We start from the raw sequence: 19,274 nt of genomic DNA, 5'->3' as shown, positions 1-19,274 counted from the left end.
AGGCCGTTGTTAACACCATATTTATTCATTCTAATGGAATATTGATTGTCTTTGGAGTCATCACTATCTTCGTGCAGCACCTGCCTGCTTTATTATTGTAATTTATTATTTTAGCTATCACTGTTATTTCAATTAGAACACAGTCACTCCGGTGCCTTATTTTTATTCTATGAGTTCACCTTGTATTTATGTTAGTTATTAATTGATTTCCTAGTAGCGTCGGCCATGGAGAAGTCCAGGACTGCAGACTGGCACTGCTAGTATCTTTTTTCTTTGAGTTGCTGTGTGGTCAGTTATTCAATTCTAATGTGTGCTGACAGAGGGACTGATTCCCCCTTTCCCTCCCCTTGCACTCTTAGAGGGCCTTTTGCATAGACATGCATCTAATGATAGCCAGCTACAGTTTGCTGTTCTGCAGCTACCTTTATACCTTTAGGCAGAGGTGTGACGCCGCGGCCAGGGCGACTGATTCTGAAATCTGGGGATCACGGTTCGAGCTCTGGCACCGGCGGCAGATTAGCCCAGCACCATGTGACTCTGAGCAATTGCTTGCTTAATCTTCCTGACGGCCCCCGGCGCCTAGAGACCCTTACGGGTGATTGTTCGCGCTTTACAAATGTGGATTATTATTAATGCCCACCTTTTGGTCCTTGTAATTAGAGATTCCCGGCCCCAGCTGTCTGCTTCATTATTTGCATTTATTTTTGCTAGCACTATTGTCATTTTATATAGGACACAGCTGCCATAAAGCCGTATGTTTATGTTTTGAGTTTTCTTTTAATTTATATTGGATCTGATTTGATTTCCTAGCAATTTCGGCTGTGGAGGAGTCCAGGACCACAGATGGACATTGCTGATGGCAGGGATGCCGATCTACTGATAACAGCAAGTTAGTATAATGTAGTTTGCGGCTGCCTTTATGTTTATTTACTATCTTGTAACTGGAGATGCCTGGCTATTCCTGCCTGCTTCATCATTTTAATTCATTGTTTTAGCTAAGACTATCCATCCCCTCTGGAGCTCCCATGGACCCCTGCCCCACCCCCTCTTCAACCTCAGAAACAAGAAAATCAGTTGCTAACTCACTCTCATTCTCATCGCATCCATTGCCACAGTCACCTTCCCTGATGCATAGAAACACGCAGAAGTCGGACCCCTCCTAAAGAAATCCTCTGCCGACACCAGTGAACTCAAGAACTACCGTCCATCTGGCTACTCCCAGTCCCCACCAAGGTTCTCGAGAAGGCCATCAACCGTCAGCACACCGAACACCTGAGGCCCTATTATATACAGAGTGCACTTCCGCTGTTTGCGCCTGTTGCACCTTAAAACAGGTGCACCAGGTACAAACAGGGAGAGTGCACCCTTTTACATAGATGGCACTGCCCCTGGGAGCAGTGCATTCAAGTGAAATACTGAGCGCCTTTGAAGAAACCGCTCCGAGGTTCACTGTGCAGGCGGCAACCCGTCTGCACTTTTAAAGGGGATTAGAGATCTCCTCGCAGGCAGGTTCAGTGAGAGACTGCACCCACCTGCAAGGGGATGTCTAGGGGGTCCTATGGAACCCCTTTACCCTCCAGAGGGCTGCTATGAGGGGGCACACCGACAGGGTGCCACCTGACAGCTTCTTTGCTTCTGCGCCCGCATCTATAATACAGTGCGGGCGCAGAGGCAAAGGGTTTCCCTCATTTGCATGGGGCCACGCCCCCATGCAAATGAGGGAACACCATCCTTACAAAGCAATGGCGCTGTTTGTGCACCAGCACTCTCAGTATTACAGAAGGGGCCACAAAAGCGTCTGCAGCCCCTTCTGTATTACCAAAGTGCCCAAGTGGCAAATGCAGTTGCACCCACTGGGTACTTTGTATAATACGGCCCCTGGAGAGAAACAACCTGCTTGACACCTCTCAATATGGTTTCCGTGCCAACAACAGCACCAAAACCACCTTGATCGCTGTCACCAACATCATTCGTACCCTCATGGACAGGGGACAATCAGCGGTCCTGATCCTCCTCAACCCCCAAGTGGATTTCAACACGTATCCCACCACACACTCATTAAGAGTCTTCAGCACATCAGGATACAGGGTGATGCCCTCAGATGTATTGCATCCTTCCTCACAGCTGAACCCATAGAATTCACCTGTCACCCTTTGCCTCAGAACCAAAGTCCACCATCTAGGGTGTCCCCCAAGGATCATCCCTCACCTCCACTCTCTTCAACACACACATGACGCCCCTGGCCGAAATCCTCAGAACCCACAACTTCAAAATCATATCCTATGCTAACGACAACTAGCTGATCCTCTCCCTCTAAACAGACCCCTCCACCATGAGAATCAACTCCCGCAACTGCATGACAAATATCGCCGACTGGATGAAGACCAACTCTCTGAAGCTCAACATTGACAAGACCGAAGTGCTGATCTTTGAGAACACTCACCTTGAAATGACAGATCAACACAGTTTCTGCAGCCTGCTTCCATACTCTCCACATGTTCCGAAAGAACTTCAAATGGCTCCCCAATAGCACCTGGAAAACCATCACTCAAGCTGTAGTCACTAGCCAGTTGGACTACTGCAATGAACTGTATGCAGGAACCAACTCATGAAGAAACAGAACTCCGTGGCTAGACTCATCCTTAACCTGTCCAAATGGACGCGCATCAGCCTCCATCTCAGGAACCCGCACTGGCTCCCTATCCAGAAAAGATGCCAATTCAAAATGCTGACATACTTACAAAGCCCTTCACAACCAAAGACCAGCATATATCAACCACCGCCTGAACGTCCACCAACCCTCCAGAGACCTTCGATCCACGTCCCTCACCCTCGCACAGACACCATCCATCCACCGAAGCTTCTCCTACCTTGCTGCCAAGTCCTGGGACGGCCTTACCCTCCACCTCTGGTCAGCATCCTCTCTAGCAGATTTCAGAAAGAGGCTTTTTGACTGAGCCCAGAAATGTAGTGCCTGGATTGCCTTGTGGTTGATTAGCCGTGCTCTATAAATACATATTGATTAATTGATTTTTTTATTTTAATTATTACAAAGTCTCTCTGGGGCCGGATTTTTATTCTAATCCTTCACCTTATTCTTTATTTCTTTTATAAATCTTTTGATTAGATTGTACAATACTTTAGAAAGGTATTAACGAATAAAGGAATAAAAGGACTATGTGTACACAGACAACTGTCCTGTCTTACAAGAACATTATAATCCTGCACAAGAGTGTTTCACCATCCTTCAAAGAAAGAGTTAAACAACAGACAATATCAAGAATAATCTTATGAGAAATAGAGTAAGTCCCACCCATAGGCCCATGGGAAAAGAAATGTTAAATCATGGAGCATTGGGTGTCTTTACAACAGAATTGTAGATATAGTATTAACAAAACTAAAAGTAAAACTACGTAGCTCAGGGTGAGGCTTAATAAACACATTTATGTAACATAAAATCCTATTGCCCCTTGAGAGAAGAGGCTAAACTGGGCAATGTGTCTTTTTTATAAATATAAATCCCAGGTGCTTAAAATAAATTGCCACCTTATCATTCAGTTTGTAAATCAACTGTTCATGCTGGGCCAAGGCTTTAGACCATTCCATAAAGGTAGAACAGTGGTAGATTTCCAGTGTCTTAAGATGAACACCTTAGCCACAGACAGAGCTGTGTCGACCCATCTTTTTACTTGATTAGTAATTCCTACTAATGCCTCTTTATCACAAAGTAGAGTCAGTTCTGTAGCTGACGTGAGCTGCGATTTGCTGCATGAACATAAATTAGACCATACAGAGTTCGAAAGGGGTTGCAGTCTTGTGCACGACTGAAGGATGTGGTTCATATCTTCTACCATGTTTTGATCACCTTTTATTTATGTTAGTTTTGATTCAATTTCCTAGTAGTCATGGCCATGAAGGGGTCCGCAACCGCAGGCAAGCACTTCTGGGTGTCTTTTTTCTTTGAGTTACCTCATAGCCTGATTTTCATTTCTAACACTGGCTAGCCATAGGATTAAACAACCCTCACCCGTCTATTGCCCTATTTACAGGCTCAAACCTTCCTTTTTAATACATATGTCACCCCTAAGTCAGTCCCTGGCCAGGCCAAGGGCAGGGTGCAGTGTATTTAAGAAGTAGGACATGTACTTTTAAGTGAAAAGCTCCTAAATTCATTTTTCACTACTGCAAGGCCAATATCTCCCATAGGATAACATTTGAGATTTGAGATTACCCTAATACATTTTATAAGAGTAATTTCCAAATGGGAAGATTAAACTATTTCCAAATGGGAAGATTAAACTGATCCAAGTTTGGTGTCTCTGGATTCACAGTTTAGCTTATTCTGGGAATGCCACTTTTAGAAAGCCAGTCAGTCAAATAATCTTTATTTCGGTCATAGACCCTAAAAGATACATACATACAGACAGTAACATTGCTGGTATTACCAGCATTTAAGATTAAGAACACAATACAATTATCATAGTATATACAAATTATTTGAAGTTAAAAAGATATAAAACAAAATAAAAAGGACACAGGATTTCAATCTTGGTTAATTAATCACAGGAGGTAGACATAGATTAAAATGATTATAAAAAAGATCTTCTTCTACGCCACATAGCATTGATAAAGCGCGAAACAGAGAAAACAAAAGCAGTGGAAGTGTTGGATTTAAGTATTCTGAGGGCCTCTTTGTAATGACTAAACCCCAAATTTCTACAAAGTTGAACAAGCCACTGTTGTCGTGTGGATTTGTACCCTGTGCAGAAGAAAAAAACATGGGACACAGACTCTTCCTTGGCCCCACAGGCCGGACATTCTACAGTCTTATCTGTCGACCATTTATAAGAGAAGACCCTAAGCGGGAGTGTGCCATATCTAAACTGCAGATAAAGTTTTCTCGCTATACTAGGCAAGATCTCATCTAAAAACGGCTCCACTCTATATTCGGCTTTTATATTAAAAAAGTGGAGGGTGAGCGAGCCCAACCCGGGGTTGCCAAGGATGTCCGTGATTCTGTTCATATGGTGCAAATGGACCAAGTCGGCACGTGACAGCTCAGCACGGGCTACAGTAGGATTAGACCAAAGACCTGGTAAACCCAGTCTCATACTTTCTTTTTTTATAAAAGCAAACCAGGGCAGTTTCTCAGACCCAGAGAGGCCCATTACCTCTGCGGTTTCAGCTCTAAAGTGCGTCAGCTCCGGGGTAACCCAAAGTCTACGCCAATAGGTTAGAGGCCGTAGAGCCACTTCTTCTTCTATATGTCTAATACCCATGTCCATTCTGATGGGAATAAGAGGGGTGCTAGATGGGAGAGCCAGCAAAGATCTTAAAAATAAATTTTCAGTCTTGCAAATGTCTGGTATCGAGGAATGGCACCACAATTCCACCCCGTATAAAATTGCTCCCCGTGCTTGTGCTTTATATATTTCTATAATGGAAGCAACTGGCTTGGAGGTGGATTCTCTGTGGAGTTTTAAAATGCCACCTATAGTTTGCACAAGTCTTAGTTTAACCTTAGCCAATTGTGGGCCCCAATCCATTCTATCTGTGAGAGTGATACCCAGATATTCGAAGACAGTTACCCTGTCCAGCACTATGCCATTCAGGGAGGGATTAGGACATCTGGTCTTTGGTGGATTGCAGACCATAAACTTGGCATTTTTAGTGTTAATCTCCAACCCCCTTTTGTGACAGAAATCATCAAAGCTGTACAGGTCACGTTGGATTCCATTTGGCGATTTTGACAATAGGAGAGTATCGTCAGCGAACATTAATGCCACCACCTGATCATTTTGTAACTTTGGGGCATCGATGTCTTTGACCCCCTTGAGGTGGGCAATCAGTGCGTTTACAAAGAGACAGAATAGGGTGGGTGCCAGAACACAGCCCTGTCTGACTCCTCTTTTGACTGGGAATTTAGATGTTAAGCCTCCCCATTTACCACTCCTCACTTGTGCAAAATTATCCAGATGGAGCCTCCTGATGATATTGAGGAGGTTTGCAGGGATCCCCATATCCTCCATTACTGCCCATAATGTTTGACGGGGTACCAAATCAAAGGCAGATCTAAGGTCAACAAAAATTAAATAGAGGCTGCCACCCTCTACTCTCACAGTTTTCCAGTATAAGAGTTGGAGCCTTAATAACTGGTCGACCGTGGATGTCTTTTCCCTAAAACCGGCCTGATGGGGGCTGAGAATCGACTGTTCCTCCATCCAGATCTGAAGCCGATCGAGTATAATACGTGAAAATAGTTTTTGACTTACAGCGATCAGGCTGATCGGACGGTAATTAGCCGGGAGTAGTGGGGATCCTTTTTTAAACACTGGTATGATCTCGGCTCCCACCCAGGTATCAGGTAATTTAGCTCCCTGAATTATGGCGTTGAACAGAAAACAGAGATATGGAACCCAAATCTCTGTTTGGTCCTTGTAGAGATCGCCAGGAATGTTGCGAGGCCAGGCGCCTTGCCTACTGGGAGCCTTTTTATGGCAAGTTCAATCTCCTTCAGTGATACTTTAAAATGGGATTTTTCGTAAGGAGTGAGAGGTGAGGGAAGGTTGTCAGGGGAGCAATTTAGTGCCTCGTCGATGTTCTGAGACAGTGAGTGAGGAGAGGGATCATAGGAGGGATTTGGTTCTGCCAGAGGGGCATACAGCAGCTGGAAGTGCTCAACCCATCTCTCTGGTGCAATGTTTGGGTCATCTGCCTTTTGTCCAACCCTACTACCGGTTCTTATAATTGACCAAAATTCCCTCACGTCCCTATTCCCTAGGGCAAATTTTATGGCATCCCATTTACTGTTATCCCAATTCTGTTTGGCCTCGATTAGCGCTTTCTTATAATCTAGCCTCTTGTGTTTTATTAGTGGTCTGTTCAGGGATTTAATTGCTTCCAGGAGTGTCCCCTTTGCTTTCTTACAGTTCAGATCAAACCATGTGGAGGCCTTCTTATTCTTCCTTGATTTAGCCATTGGTGGATTTAGTAATTCGGCAAGAGCAGTCACTAGACCAGTGTGAATGTTGTATATTTGATTGCAAAACAATTCCTGGCCCTGATCTAAATGACCACTTAATTCAAGGAATGCCTGATGGACAACTTGATGGAGGGTAGTCATTTTGTCTAGGGACCTTTTCACCATTGGCCATTTAAGCCTTCTTCTATCACTTGAGAGAAGGGGAGTACCTCGGTTATCTACTCTTTCCTCTATATTTAAACCCATCTCAGGGAGACTTATGTTGAGGAACTTCGATTTTCGATCACGATCGAATCGACCCGCCATTTTGTAACCCGCCGCCATTTTGTGTTGCCATCACTCAGGCAGCACGGCGAACGAAGTCTATTCTGCCTTTTCCGTAGCTTGGTGTCAAAATCCGTCCTCTGCCTTGTTTGTGAAGCTGATGTTTGGACTAGCCGAGTACACTAATCCGTGTCTGGCTTTCCTAATCCCTGTTCCAACTATCTGTAGGCTCACACCATTCTTTCCCGATCATATCTTATCGACTGGCCTTCACTGTCTCCTGCTAGCATTCTCTTGTGTCATGCCTGTCCTCCAATACACACAAACGTATCTCACCACCTGCAAGTCAGTTGTAATCTGTTAATAAATTAGTTTGGGGGTGGGATGACAAACACAGCTGGAGGAGAGGTCTCTTCGAGTCATCTGATCTTTCTGTTTTCGAATCTTTCTTACTGGTTCCGCTTTGTTTTCCACTTACCCTATTGGCTCTTTTCTTCTTTGCTTGGGGCGTGTGTTTTGTTAATAATTCTGTATTGTATAATATTTAATCTGATGCGCCACAGAGTGAAGTGGCAGTCTCCTGAGAACCTACTTTGTATACTTCTAGGATAACTGTACTAGCTGCAGCTAAATAAATCCAATCTTCTAACGCCGACACAGTGTCCCGTGTCTCTGTGTAACGAAGCAGGTGACCCCAGAAGACGGAGGGCCTACCCTGCGCCACCAGGTCCAAAAGGTTCTGGTTCTTCAATTGGCGCCCAACGTGGGGCTGCTTTAGTGGTACCGGTTCTGCTCGAAGGTCGTGAGGAACCTCGCAAGAAAATTCCGGAGGGTTCGCGAACCACACTAAGCGACCCCTGTATGTCGAAAGTGGTCCGAAGGTCTTTTGCAGCGCGGTTACTCCTTCCTGACGGCTACTGGCAACCGCTGCCCTGACTGCTGCCCTGCTTTGGCCCATTCCTTTGGTGATGTATGGTAAAGCGAGACGATAGACGGGCCTCTGTTGGTGGAAGAAGACGTCCTTAGTTAAGTTAAGTATTTTCGTGGGTCGCGCCCACAAATTTTGGTTCTTTGTTTGATGTCCTTAGGTGTCTTAGATTTAGTTATTGCAACGACTAAAGCCGAGGGTAAGTGCATTTGTGCTGCGTAAACTGAGTTTTACTCCCTTGAAGTTTGTGAACAGTCCAGAGACATTGTGAAATGCCTGGTCTGACTAAGTTTGGAAGAATTTGTTGTCTTGGTTGTAATAGGGACTTCCGACTTGAGGACTCTTGTCCGATTCCTTCGGTTGGAACTCCCACATATGAGCTCTACTCGAAACATGGTATCGGCCCCATTGCCTTTAACGAGACATGGACTCGATACACGAAGAAAGATGGTGTTCTTAAATGGCCAGAAAACGGTAGTTTTGATCCTGATGTGCTAGATAATTTAGAAACAGTTTTGTTCAAAAGAAAAGCCCGGCCGGCAATGTTTGACTCTCTCCGCCTTTGGCGTAAGGAAGCCAAACAGAAAGAAATTAAACAAGCAAAACGAGCTAGGAAAGCACAGGGTATGACGATTATACAGGCTGCCCAACAGTGCAAGAATGATGAAATTGACAATGCGACTGAAATTTCAGAAAGACAACATCGCATGGCGATAGATAAATGCTATCCGGTGTTGCCTGTTTGTCCTTCTAATAACAAGAAAGATATAGAAGAAGATCCCCTAATGTCTCATTTATTGAGGTTGCCTCCGCCCTATGCGCAAAATGCCAATGTGCCTCAGCCGTTACAGCCTGCTCAGTTGCTGGTAGTACCTCCGCCGGTTCCGGCTCTTCAGCATTTGCCTCCCCCAGTACTACCGCCCTTGCCGGTTTTACCATTAGTTTCAACTTCTCAGCCTTCATCTCCTGATCTTAGCTCTCCTTTGCCTTCTGCTCCTCCTGTAATTTCTAGTTCTCCTCTTGATAATTCTCCTAATATTCTGTCTCCAGTTCTGATGTCTAATTCACCGTCTATGCGTAAGCGTCTCACAGATTCCGTCACTAGTATTTTATCTCCTTTCTTTGGAGCTCTTAATGCGTCTCCGGCTTTTGCTCGAAGACAATCTCGTAGTCAGTTCCCAGATTTCGGGGAACGAGAGAAGTTAGATTCTCTTGCACGAAGATGGATCAAGAAGGGTCCACAATATAGTATGTCTGATATTATGCCTACCTTTTTGCAATGGAATGCACCTACACAAAGGTATGTTTTTAATGTAATGTGCGATATTCTCATTAAAGAATGGGAAGATGTGAGTTCGAGTCCGATCTCACAAGATTTGTTAGATGTCCAAGCCGATTTTGAAAAGGGACTTATTGTAGGTTCCAAAGTTGAGGAAGCTGTAAGGACACTCATCTCTTATAGAACCTTATTGTTCTCTCAGATTTTTCTTGATTCTGATCCGTCGGTTAAACTGACATCGAAAAATTACCCTATGAGAGAGGTTCCTCCAGTATGGAAGGAAGAGGTTGCAGGAGTAGGTGCTAATCCAGCTATTCCAGCTCACTTTCAGCGTATATGGGTACATGTACCATGGAAGAGATCTGAAGTTTTGGCCCTTAAGCAGACTCTACCAGATCCTCGTAAGAACCCTGCAGGTTATTACAAAGAATTATCGCAGACAATCGATGCTTGTATTATGAATTTGGCAGATATTGATATGCTAATGGGTGATGTAGTCCCACAGACAATATGGGCTAAGATTCGTAGAGAGGATCACGCACAGGAATTGGGTGCTACTTGGAATGTCATAGCTGATACAGATAGAGACCAAGTGGGTGGTGCAAAACCTGACGCTTTGATCTCGGAGCTTCCTGGTAGAATCATCACGTTAATGAAAACTATGATGCCTGCATTGAGAGTGAATTGGGATAAGCTAGCAGCATGTAAACAAAAGAAAGATGAGTGTCTCTGATTTCTTTACTCGTTTCGAGGAGACATTTATTGATCATAGTGGTCAGGACATGGCTACCGAGGGTGGACAGCGACTATTCGTGGACAAATTTGTATTCAATTTGCTTCCCGAGCTGTCACACAAAATAAAGGATTCAGAAAGTTCTTGGGCTGTTTCTTCTTCTGCCCAAATATTGGCTACTGCACAATATTACGAGAATAGGGACAAAGAAGAAAAAGAAAAGCAAGAGAAGAAGACGAAAGATTTAAAAACGAAGGTCCTCTTGCAGCAAGCTTATCCGCCACGTTATGTTCAGCCTCAGACTCAACAGCCACCGCAGTTTCAGAGATTATATCAGAAACCTGAGCCATACATTTCGCGACCTTTGTTAGGTCCTAATCAATGTGCCTATTGTAGAGAGGAAGGTCATTTTAAAAGCAGTTGTCCGGTTTTATTGCAGCGCAATGGAGCGTCATCTGCTCCACAAGGTCGTGCTGGCCTCCAGTCAGCAAACAGAGGTAGAGGTCGAGGTATGTGAACTCAAGAACAGCGTGCCCTTCCTTCTCCTAATTCCATGAACTACTTTGATCAGCAGAATGTGAGATCCGCTCAATATTATAATGAAGACCATTATGTTGAAGGCGAAAATGAGAGTCTTCATGCCAACTAGGACAGCCATGGACAAAGTAGAGGAGTTGTGCCAATCCCAGTAGATCAAAATGGCCCTTATGTTAACGTCACTACAATGGGTGTATCAGAGCCATTTCTTCTAGATACTGGAGCAATGAGAAGTTCTATTATTCATTCTAAACTCCCTGGGGCACCTTTGTCTGGCTTAACAAATGTTTCTGTAGGATTCTCTGGCGCCCCTGTTCGCAATCCGGTTTCTTGTCCTTTGCCTATTTCTGTTGGTCCTTATGATTTGGAAGCTTCACTTCTGTTAACGAATGGTTGTGGTGAGAATTTGTTGGGTCTAGACCTATTGAAAAGAATGCATGCTACAATATGTTGTTCTCCTTCAGGCATACATCTCACTCTGGGTCAGAAGATAATCTCCTCAATGTATCTGTCTAAAGATCAGTTTCCTCCTGAGTTGCTTTCTCTTTCGACAGCACTTTGGGCCACGGGTCTGAATGATGTGGGTTGTCTTGAAATACCGCCTTATGTTGTTACTCTCAAGCCCAATGTTGAATTACCACGTATCCCACAATATCGAATTTCCGCTGAAGGTGAAAAAGCGCTTTTGGAAATCATTCACGATCTAATTCGGAAGGGTGTGGTCGAAGAAACGAGAGGCAACACATGCAATAGTCCTATTCTTCCTGTTCTTAAACGTACTGATCCTTCTCAGCCTCCTGTATACCGGTTTGTAATTGATCTGCGAGAAGTAAACAAAATTGTGATTCCACAATTTCCTGTTGTTCCAGATATTACTGCTTTGTTGACTATGATACCTTCCACAGCGACTTGGTTTTCTGTTATTGATCTAAAGAATGCCTTCTTCAGTATTCCAATTGCAGAAGAGAGTAGGGACATTTTTGGTTTTTCTCTTGGAGGCCGAAGCTTCCGATTTAAGCGCGCACCCCAAGGGTACTGTGAAAGTCCCTCCATTTACAGCCAAGCTTTGAAATGTCATCTTGATACTTTTCATTTGCCGTCTGGTGCCGCCCTTATCCAATATATGGACGACTTGTTAGTCGCCGCCGATTCAGAAGATATCTGCAAGGATGTCACTGTTGCGTCACTTGTTTAAGCTGAATCACAAGGTCTCACCTTCCAAACTACAGTATGTTTGTCGAGAGGTTACCTACTTGGGTCATCTCCTATCAAAGGAGGGACGACGATTGACACCAGAACGAATTCAGGCGGTTGCCCGAATGTCTGTACCATCCACACAAAGAGAAGTACGTGCTTTTCTGGGAATCACTTCTTATTGTAGACAGTGGATCCCTAACTTCTCTTTGATCGCCAAACCTTTGTTGGCACTCACTTTAAAAGATACGCTTCAGCCCCTTCCTTGGACTGAAGAGTGCCAAAAGAGTTTCATTGATTTACGCACTGCTCTGTGTTCTGCTCCTGTACTGGGTACCCCATATTACACTAAGCCTTTTACGCTGTATGTTCACGAGAAAGAAGGTTCTGCATTATCAGTCTTGACACAGCAATTTGGAGATAGACAGCGGCCATGTGCTTATTTTTCGGCTACGTTAGATCCCGTAGCTAAAGCATTGCCTATTTGTCTCAAAGCCACAGCAGCCGCAGCGATTTCTATCCGACAGTCCGCTGGGATAGTGTTAGATAACACTCTCATTGTCATGGTGCCACATGCAGTGGATACCTTACTAAACAGAACGAAGACACAGCATCTCACGAGTGCACGTTTAACTGGTTACGAGCTGACGCTATTGGCTAGTCACGTACACATCAAACGATGCAATACTCTGAATCCAGCTACTTTATTGCCCCTTCCAAATGAGGAGAGTGTTGAGGATCAGCATGATTGTTTCTTCCGTACTGAGGAAGAGACAAAAGGAAGAATTGATTTGAGAGACACACCGTTAGAGAATCCAGATGGGACTCTATGGGTAGATGGTTCTTGTTTTAAGATGCCTAATGGAGATACGGTTTCAGCCTATGCTGTAACTACCATACATACGATTGTGGAAACTGCACGTATTAGACACAATTCAGCGCAAGCAGCAGAGTTGATAGCACTGACGAGAGCTTGTGTATTATCAAAAGGGAAGAGAGTATACGTGTACACTGACAGTCAGTATGCCTTCGGTGTCGCGTTCAATTTTGGGCGTCTCTGGAGAGAGAGGGGTTTCCTAACTTCACATGGCACTAAGATACAGCATGGTCAGTTAGTGACTGATCTCCTTGAGTCACTTGCTTTACCTGTCCAAATAGCGATAGTGAAGTGTAGTGCTCACAAGAAGATTACGGATGATGTTGGACGAGGAAATGCATTTGCTGATGAAACAGCAAAGAAAACAGCGAAAGATTCAGTGAGTCGAATGTATATGGCAGGTCCTGCGAATTGGGTCAGAGAGAGAGGAATGTGTGAGAATACAGTGGAAAGCGTGAAAACGATTCAGAAAGAGGCTACAGAAAGAGAGTTAAGCAAGTGGAGAGAAAGTACGGGAATGTTAGATGAGATGGGTTGTTGGGTAGAATTATCCGAACATCAACGTTGGTTGTTACCAGATGCTCATGTACTCCCAGTGGTTACTATGGCTCATGGTCCAGCTCACCTTAGTGCAAAAGGCATTTGTAAACTTCTAGCTCCAGTTTGGCAGAATGAAAATATCCCGAAATGTGCAGACAACGTAGTAAAGCATTGTATTGTTTGTCTGATGTATAATTCAGGAAAGGGAACCCCCACTCCAGCAGGTCACTTTGCTCCTCCGACATACCCATTTGAAGTGTTGCAAATCGATTACATTCACATGGATCGATGCAACAACCTCAAATATGTTCTGGTGGTAGTATGTGCCTTTTCGAGATGGATAGAAGCATACCCTTTGAAAGACAACACAGCTTTATCCACAGCCAAAATCCTTCTAAAAGAGTTCTTTCCCAGGTTTGGATTGCCGCGCATTGTCTGGAGTGACAATGGGAGCGAATTTGTTGGCCAAGGCATGCGGAAAGTTTGGGCAGGTCTTGGAATCAAGCAAAAGTTCCATGCGGCAAATCATCCCCAATCAGCAGGTTTAGTAGAATGTTACAATGGGACCTTGAATTTAAAGTTAGCGAAGATTCAAGCAAGTACGGGACTTAATTGGCCTGATGCTTTGCCGTTAGCTCTGCTATCCACCAGAACTGCAGTACACTCTCGTCTGGGACTTAGCCCTTACGAAGTGGTGTTTGGCCGTCCGGCCAACATATGGGGAATACCTCGTCCTAAAAAGTTCTCAGATTTGCCCTACCCAATGTTGATTGACTATTTGCATGACCTTACAACTAAATTGCATGTCCTTCATCGACAGGTTCAGAGTGCTTTGCCGGAGGCTTCCACAGATCCAGGTCACTCCATCCGGCCAGGTGACTGGGTCTGCACCCGAAATTTTCAGAAGAAAAAGAATTTGGAACCCAGATGGCGGGAGCCCTGAATGGTCCTACTAACGACAAGGACAGCAGTTAAAGTTAAAGGAAAGAAAAATTGGATTCACGGTGTGCATTGCAAGAAAGTACCTTTGCCCTTGCCTTTTGATCAGTGGGTTCATAGAGGGATTGGTGACTGTGAATGCGAAACAGTTCCACAATTTGTACCCTTTAGCGATGCACACCTGAATGGGACATTGTCTGAAAAAGAGGACGACGACATTTTACAGGAAACAATTCCATTGCATCGTCGTTTGAATACAACTGAACCAAAAACATTGTTTCGAGATCAGAGTGTTCTGGGGAAGGAGCACTACAACCTCAGGCCCAGACCAAAGAACAATTGAACTTTCTTCTTCTCCCTTGTGTAGTGTTCTGTTTAGGTTGCAGGGTCACGGTAGGAGTCTAGGTCACGACCTGAGTAGTGACAATAGGTCTGCAGGATTTTCAATGTCATAGGACGGTTGAGCATCGTGACTTCAGTGATTGAGGAAGATTGCAGTGAGCATCCACTAGTGAAAATGGAAACTACACCAAGTAATAAAGAGAGAAGAAATGAAATGAAGAAAGCATCTTGTAAAATAATGTACAGTTGTTACAGTGTAACTCTATGTGTTTTGATATCCTTATGTATTGCTTTGGCGAATATTGGTTGGATAGTTTATGTTTTGCAGCCAAGAAATACCTCCCCTTCCTCCTCTTTACCTTCTTCTACTATCTCTCCACACCTCTTCCATACTTTCCCTTCACATGAACTTGTCAGAAGAACCGAGTATTACAACAATTCTTTTGTCCAGCTATTACACCAGCATCAATTAGTGGTTAACACAACTGATTGTTGGGTATGTGGTCTTATGCCGCATACTACTGAGAAAGGAATACCATATTTAGTTCTCCCTTTCTCCTATGAGGGTTCTGCTTGGGCATTCTTTGTTATTTTCTCAAATGCATATCAAAGTAAATTCAGACGGTCTGTTGCTTCACAAATTAATTATCCGGATTTTAGTCATAGTTCTTTGATTAAGGGTATGGTAGTTATGGCTAAAATCATGGAAAATAGCAAGATTTCTATCGATGAAAGAAAAGCATACACCAATTGGAACGTCACCCAATACATGTCGAGTCTTAATAATAAAATGGGAAAGGAGAAATCCTCACCAATCTGGACTATACCGCATCAAGGTAACTTCTGTTTAAAAATAAACGATCGCTCTTCTGACACTGCACCAAAGAGTAACTGTTCCTACACGTACATTTATTCCTCTCTGAACTCACCTCCTCTAGTACCGTCTCAAGACACCTATTTCATTTGTTATGATAAAGCTTATACCTGGTTGCCAATGGGTTTCTCTGGTACCTGCTACATAGCTTTCCTTCTTCCTCCTACTTACACTGCTTCTGCCAATTATCACCGAACCCGTCTCAGCCGAGGGATTATTGACTCCAAAGACACCGCGGGACAAGAAGGAGGAGATTTCCTTAAAGGTTTTCTTCCCTTCTGGGGTCCAATGGCCAATAGCAGAAATATAAGGCAACTGGTCCGTGTCGTAGAGACTACAATAGACATCACTGTAGGAGCCTTGAGTAATATCACGGCGGAACTACAGGCGGATCGTCTTATGACCTTACAAAATCGAGTTGCCTTAGACTTTATTCTTGCCGATCGTGGTGGAGTATGTAAATTGATCGGGTCAAGCTGTTGTATTTTCATTCCTAATGACGCTCCGACAGTATACCAAGCTATTTGCTATTTAAGTTGCATATAATCTCCGAGTCTATTCATCAGGACGAAGGAGATTGGTCCTTAACGGAATGGTTTTGGGGACTACTGTCCAAATGGGGTTGGAAAGCATTGACATTCCTTGGAGTAATCTTGACAATCATATTTTCCTGTTGCCTTTGTATGCACTGTGGTCCCGCTATCTGTGATCTTTGTGCTACTATGTGCATTTCAAGACCCAAACCTCAAGTAACAGAAAACATAAGGATGATGTTACAACAACAGCTTGATGATCTCATGGCTATTGATGTGGACTCAGATTAACGTGAGTCTATATTGCCTGAGTTCTGGCAAAAGGAGCGTCTGAGGAACTTCGATTTTCGATCACGATCGAATCGACCCGCCATTTTGTAACCCGCCGCCATTTTGTGTTGCAATCACTCAGGCACCACGGCGAACAAAGTCTATTCTGCCTTTTCCGTAGCTTGGTGTCAAAATCCGTCCTCAGCCTTGTCTGTGAAGCTGATGTTTGGACTAGCCGAGTACACTAATCCGTGTCTGGCTTTCCTAATCCCTGTTCCAACTATCTGTAGGCTCACACCATTCTTTCCCGATCATATCTTATCGACTGGCCTTCACTGTCTCCTGCTAGCATTCTCTTGTGTCATGCCTGTCCTTCAATACACAAACGTATCTCACCACCTGCAAGCCAGTTGTAATCTGTTAATAAATTAGTTTGGGGTGGGATGACAAACACAGCTGGAGGAGAGGTCTCTTCGAGTCATCTGATCTTTCTGTTTTCGAATCTTTCTTACTGGTTCTGCTTTGTTTTCCACTTACCCTATTGGCTCTTTTCTTCTTTGCTTGGGGCGTGTGTTTTGTTAATAATTCTGTATTGTATAGTATGTAATCTGATACGCCACAGAGTGAAGTGGCAGTCTCCTGAGAACCTACTTTGTGTACTTCTAGGATAACTGTACTAGCTGCAGCTAAATAAATCCAATCTTCTAACGCCGACAGAGTGTCCCGTGTCTCTGTGTAACGAAGCAGGTGAACCCAGAAGACGGAGGGCGTACCCTGCGCCGCCAGGTCCAAAAGGTTCTGGTTCTTCAATGTCAAGTACAAGGGCGTTGTGGTCACTATCATGACGTGGGAGGATCACAAAGTCAATTACCCTAGGCCAGGTCCTTGCCTCTACCATAACATAATCTATACGGGAAGACTGGCCAGGGCGATTAAAAGTGGGATTACCCACCAAGTCGGATTGAGCACGGCCATTACAGGCTCTCAGAGAGTGGGCTATAGTAAGAGAATTCATCTGAAGAGCGAGTGGTGACCATGCCTTAATCGGGGGTACTTGAAGATCTGGAATGGACCAAAGTGAATCCTCCTCGGAAGTAATAGACTCCACAATGCCCGGCAAAGGTTCAGACTGGCAATTGAAGTCCCCTGCAACAATCAGAGTGCTCTCCCCCTGTACTGCAGATATAAATTTGTCTAAAATATCCAATGTTGGTTATTCTTTTCCCATCCGAGTAGGACGGGAATAAACATTAATAATAATCAGACTAAATTTAGACAGGAAGGAGAGTCAGATACATTGAAGATCTGGGGTTGGTGTATCTAGTTGTGACACTGAACATCCTAAGTGTGAACCAATCAGGATGGACAAACCCCCAAAGGGTCTACCCCTCTCGCCAATTGAAGCCAAATTATTAACTGAAAAAAAGCCCGACCTGAGGAAGTGTTCCCTGATCCAAGTCTCCTGGAACAGGCAGACATCGAACTGATCACTAAAAAGTCCCCAATCTGGGGAGGCCATCTTGTTAGAAAGCCCCGCCACATTCCAGGACAAAATGGTAAGTTTGTTATCAGATACCAATCCTCCACCATTGTCATTTAGGACCCTTGTCACCGTGACTGGAGCAAAGGGAGGGGTGGTGTTATTATCACTTGCAGAATTAATAGTTTCATTCACCTTATGAGGCCATAGGGACAAAATAGGTGGAGACTGAAGAAAACCTACAGTTGCACCATGCCTTGTTGTATCCAATTTAATTGGAGTAACATTATAGTCTAAATTAATTCTAGTCCTCAAAGTACTAGTAATCTGACCGGAGTGGGTAACTATATCAAGGAGGCCTGAAAGGTGTCTACCAGCGTTTAGGGCATCCGGCCTACCCAGTCAATCTACTTCTTCCAATTGGGTATAACGATTAGATACAGGGATATTAAAAAGAGAAAAATGTTGTTGAGAGCTAGCAGAAGTAATATGAGGATTCAAACCTCATCTTTCGAAGTTGATTAAAGACTGAGGGGCGTCCGTCCTCCAGGGATATGGATAGAAAAAATCAAGGGTAAGAGCTCGGATATTCGTGGGAGATTCCTTGTTAATCGGGGATTGGAATGATGATCTTTGGATAGTTTCTGGGTATCTAAAATTAATAATCACACAATCCCCACCAATGGACTTATATGTAGGGCCCACCCAAGCAACCCTCCTTACCATCAAAATGTCACCTGCCTTATTATATGGGAATTGCTTGTTTTTAGCCAGCCAAAACAGAATCTTATTACGTAATTCTAGGTGGGATTCTTTATGACCTGTCTTAAGTTCTGGTATTCCTGCCAATATGGTTACATAGGGAGCAGCCTCCGCGGGTAGATTGATTATAGGGAGACAAGATTGTTGCAACGGACAACCACCCCCCCCTACATTCCCTATAGCAGATGGCGGGGCACTTGTGTCAGTAGCAGATGCATTTCTAGCTGTTGGTAAAGTGTGGGTTGGCGACGCCCGCACAATGTTAGGAGTGTTCTCATACAAACTTTGGAATGGTGACCGGGCAAGCCCTTGACCACCGGTTAGAGTCACTCCAAAGTCATTTATGCTGCTAGCTTCAGGATTTTAAGGGGCTCGATCTTGAGACGGTTTGCTAACTTTAGATGACTGCAGTATCCGGCAGGAAGGTAGTTCCTGTGTAGTCGAGAGCCCGTTCTTATGTATGGAAGCTGTAGGAATTACTATAGGTTCCTGGTTTGAGTGGGCATGAGGTAGATTCTTGGTAGATGCAAGATTTTGTAGATGTTGGAGGATGGGGGCGATCTCTTCCCTCATGATCACTCGACACTGGGCTAGGAAGTCCGCCATTAGGGCTTGAGCCCAGGGAGGATAAGTCTGGTGTGGCGGGGATTTGGGAGAATTGGACAGAGAAGTTCCACTATCGATTGGCCTCACAGTGCCTCGAGCGGACCCTCCCCTTGCTTTTTTTCCCTTTAGGGCCC

General features: G+C 44.3%; 1 long non-coding RNA gene across 4 annotated transcripts in view; it reads left to right on the top strand.

Moving 5' to 3' along the window:
* The window catches only part of LOC146820819 (uncharacterized), an 86,213-nt gene that overhangs the window by 49,794 nt on the left and 17,145 nt on the right, over nt 1-19,274 (top strand). For 2 of the 4 annotated variants that reach the window (XR_014963052.1, XR_014963054.1), the window contains exons 3-4: nt 811-889; nt 14,155-16,997. This is a non-coding gene — a long non-coding RNA (uncharacterized LOC146820819). Of the gene's footprint in view, nt 1-810; nt 890-14,154; nt 16,998-19,274 lie in introns of those variants that run through there. The other 2 variants (XR_014963053.1, XR_014963055.1) reach the window with 1 other exon arrangement.

This window comes from Triturus cristatus, chromosome 6 (assembly GCF_964204655.1).
Source record: "Triturus cristatus chromosome 6, aTriCri1.1, whole genome shotgun sequence".
Classification (NCBI taxonomy): Eukaryota; Metazoa; Chordata; class Amphibia; order Caudata; family Salamandridae; genus Triturus; species Triturus cristatus.
Note: the sequence above shows the minus strand (reverse complement) of the source record. Positions and strands in the feature narration are given on the sequence as shown.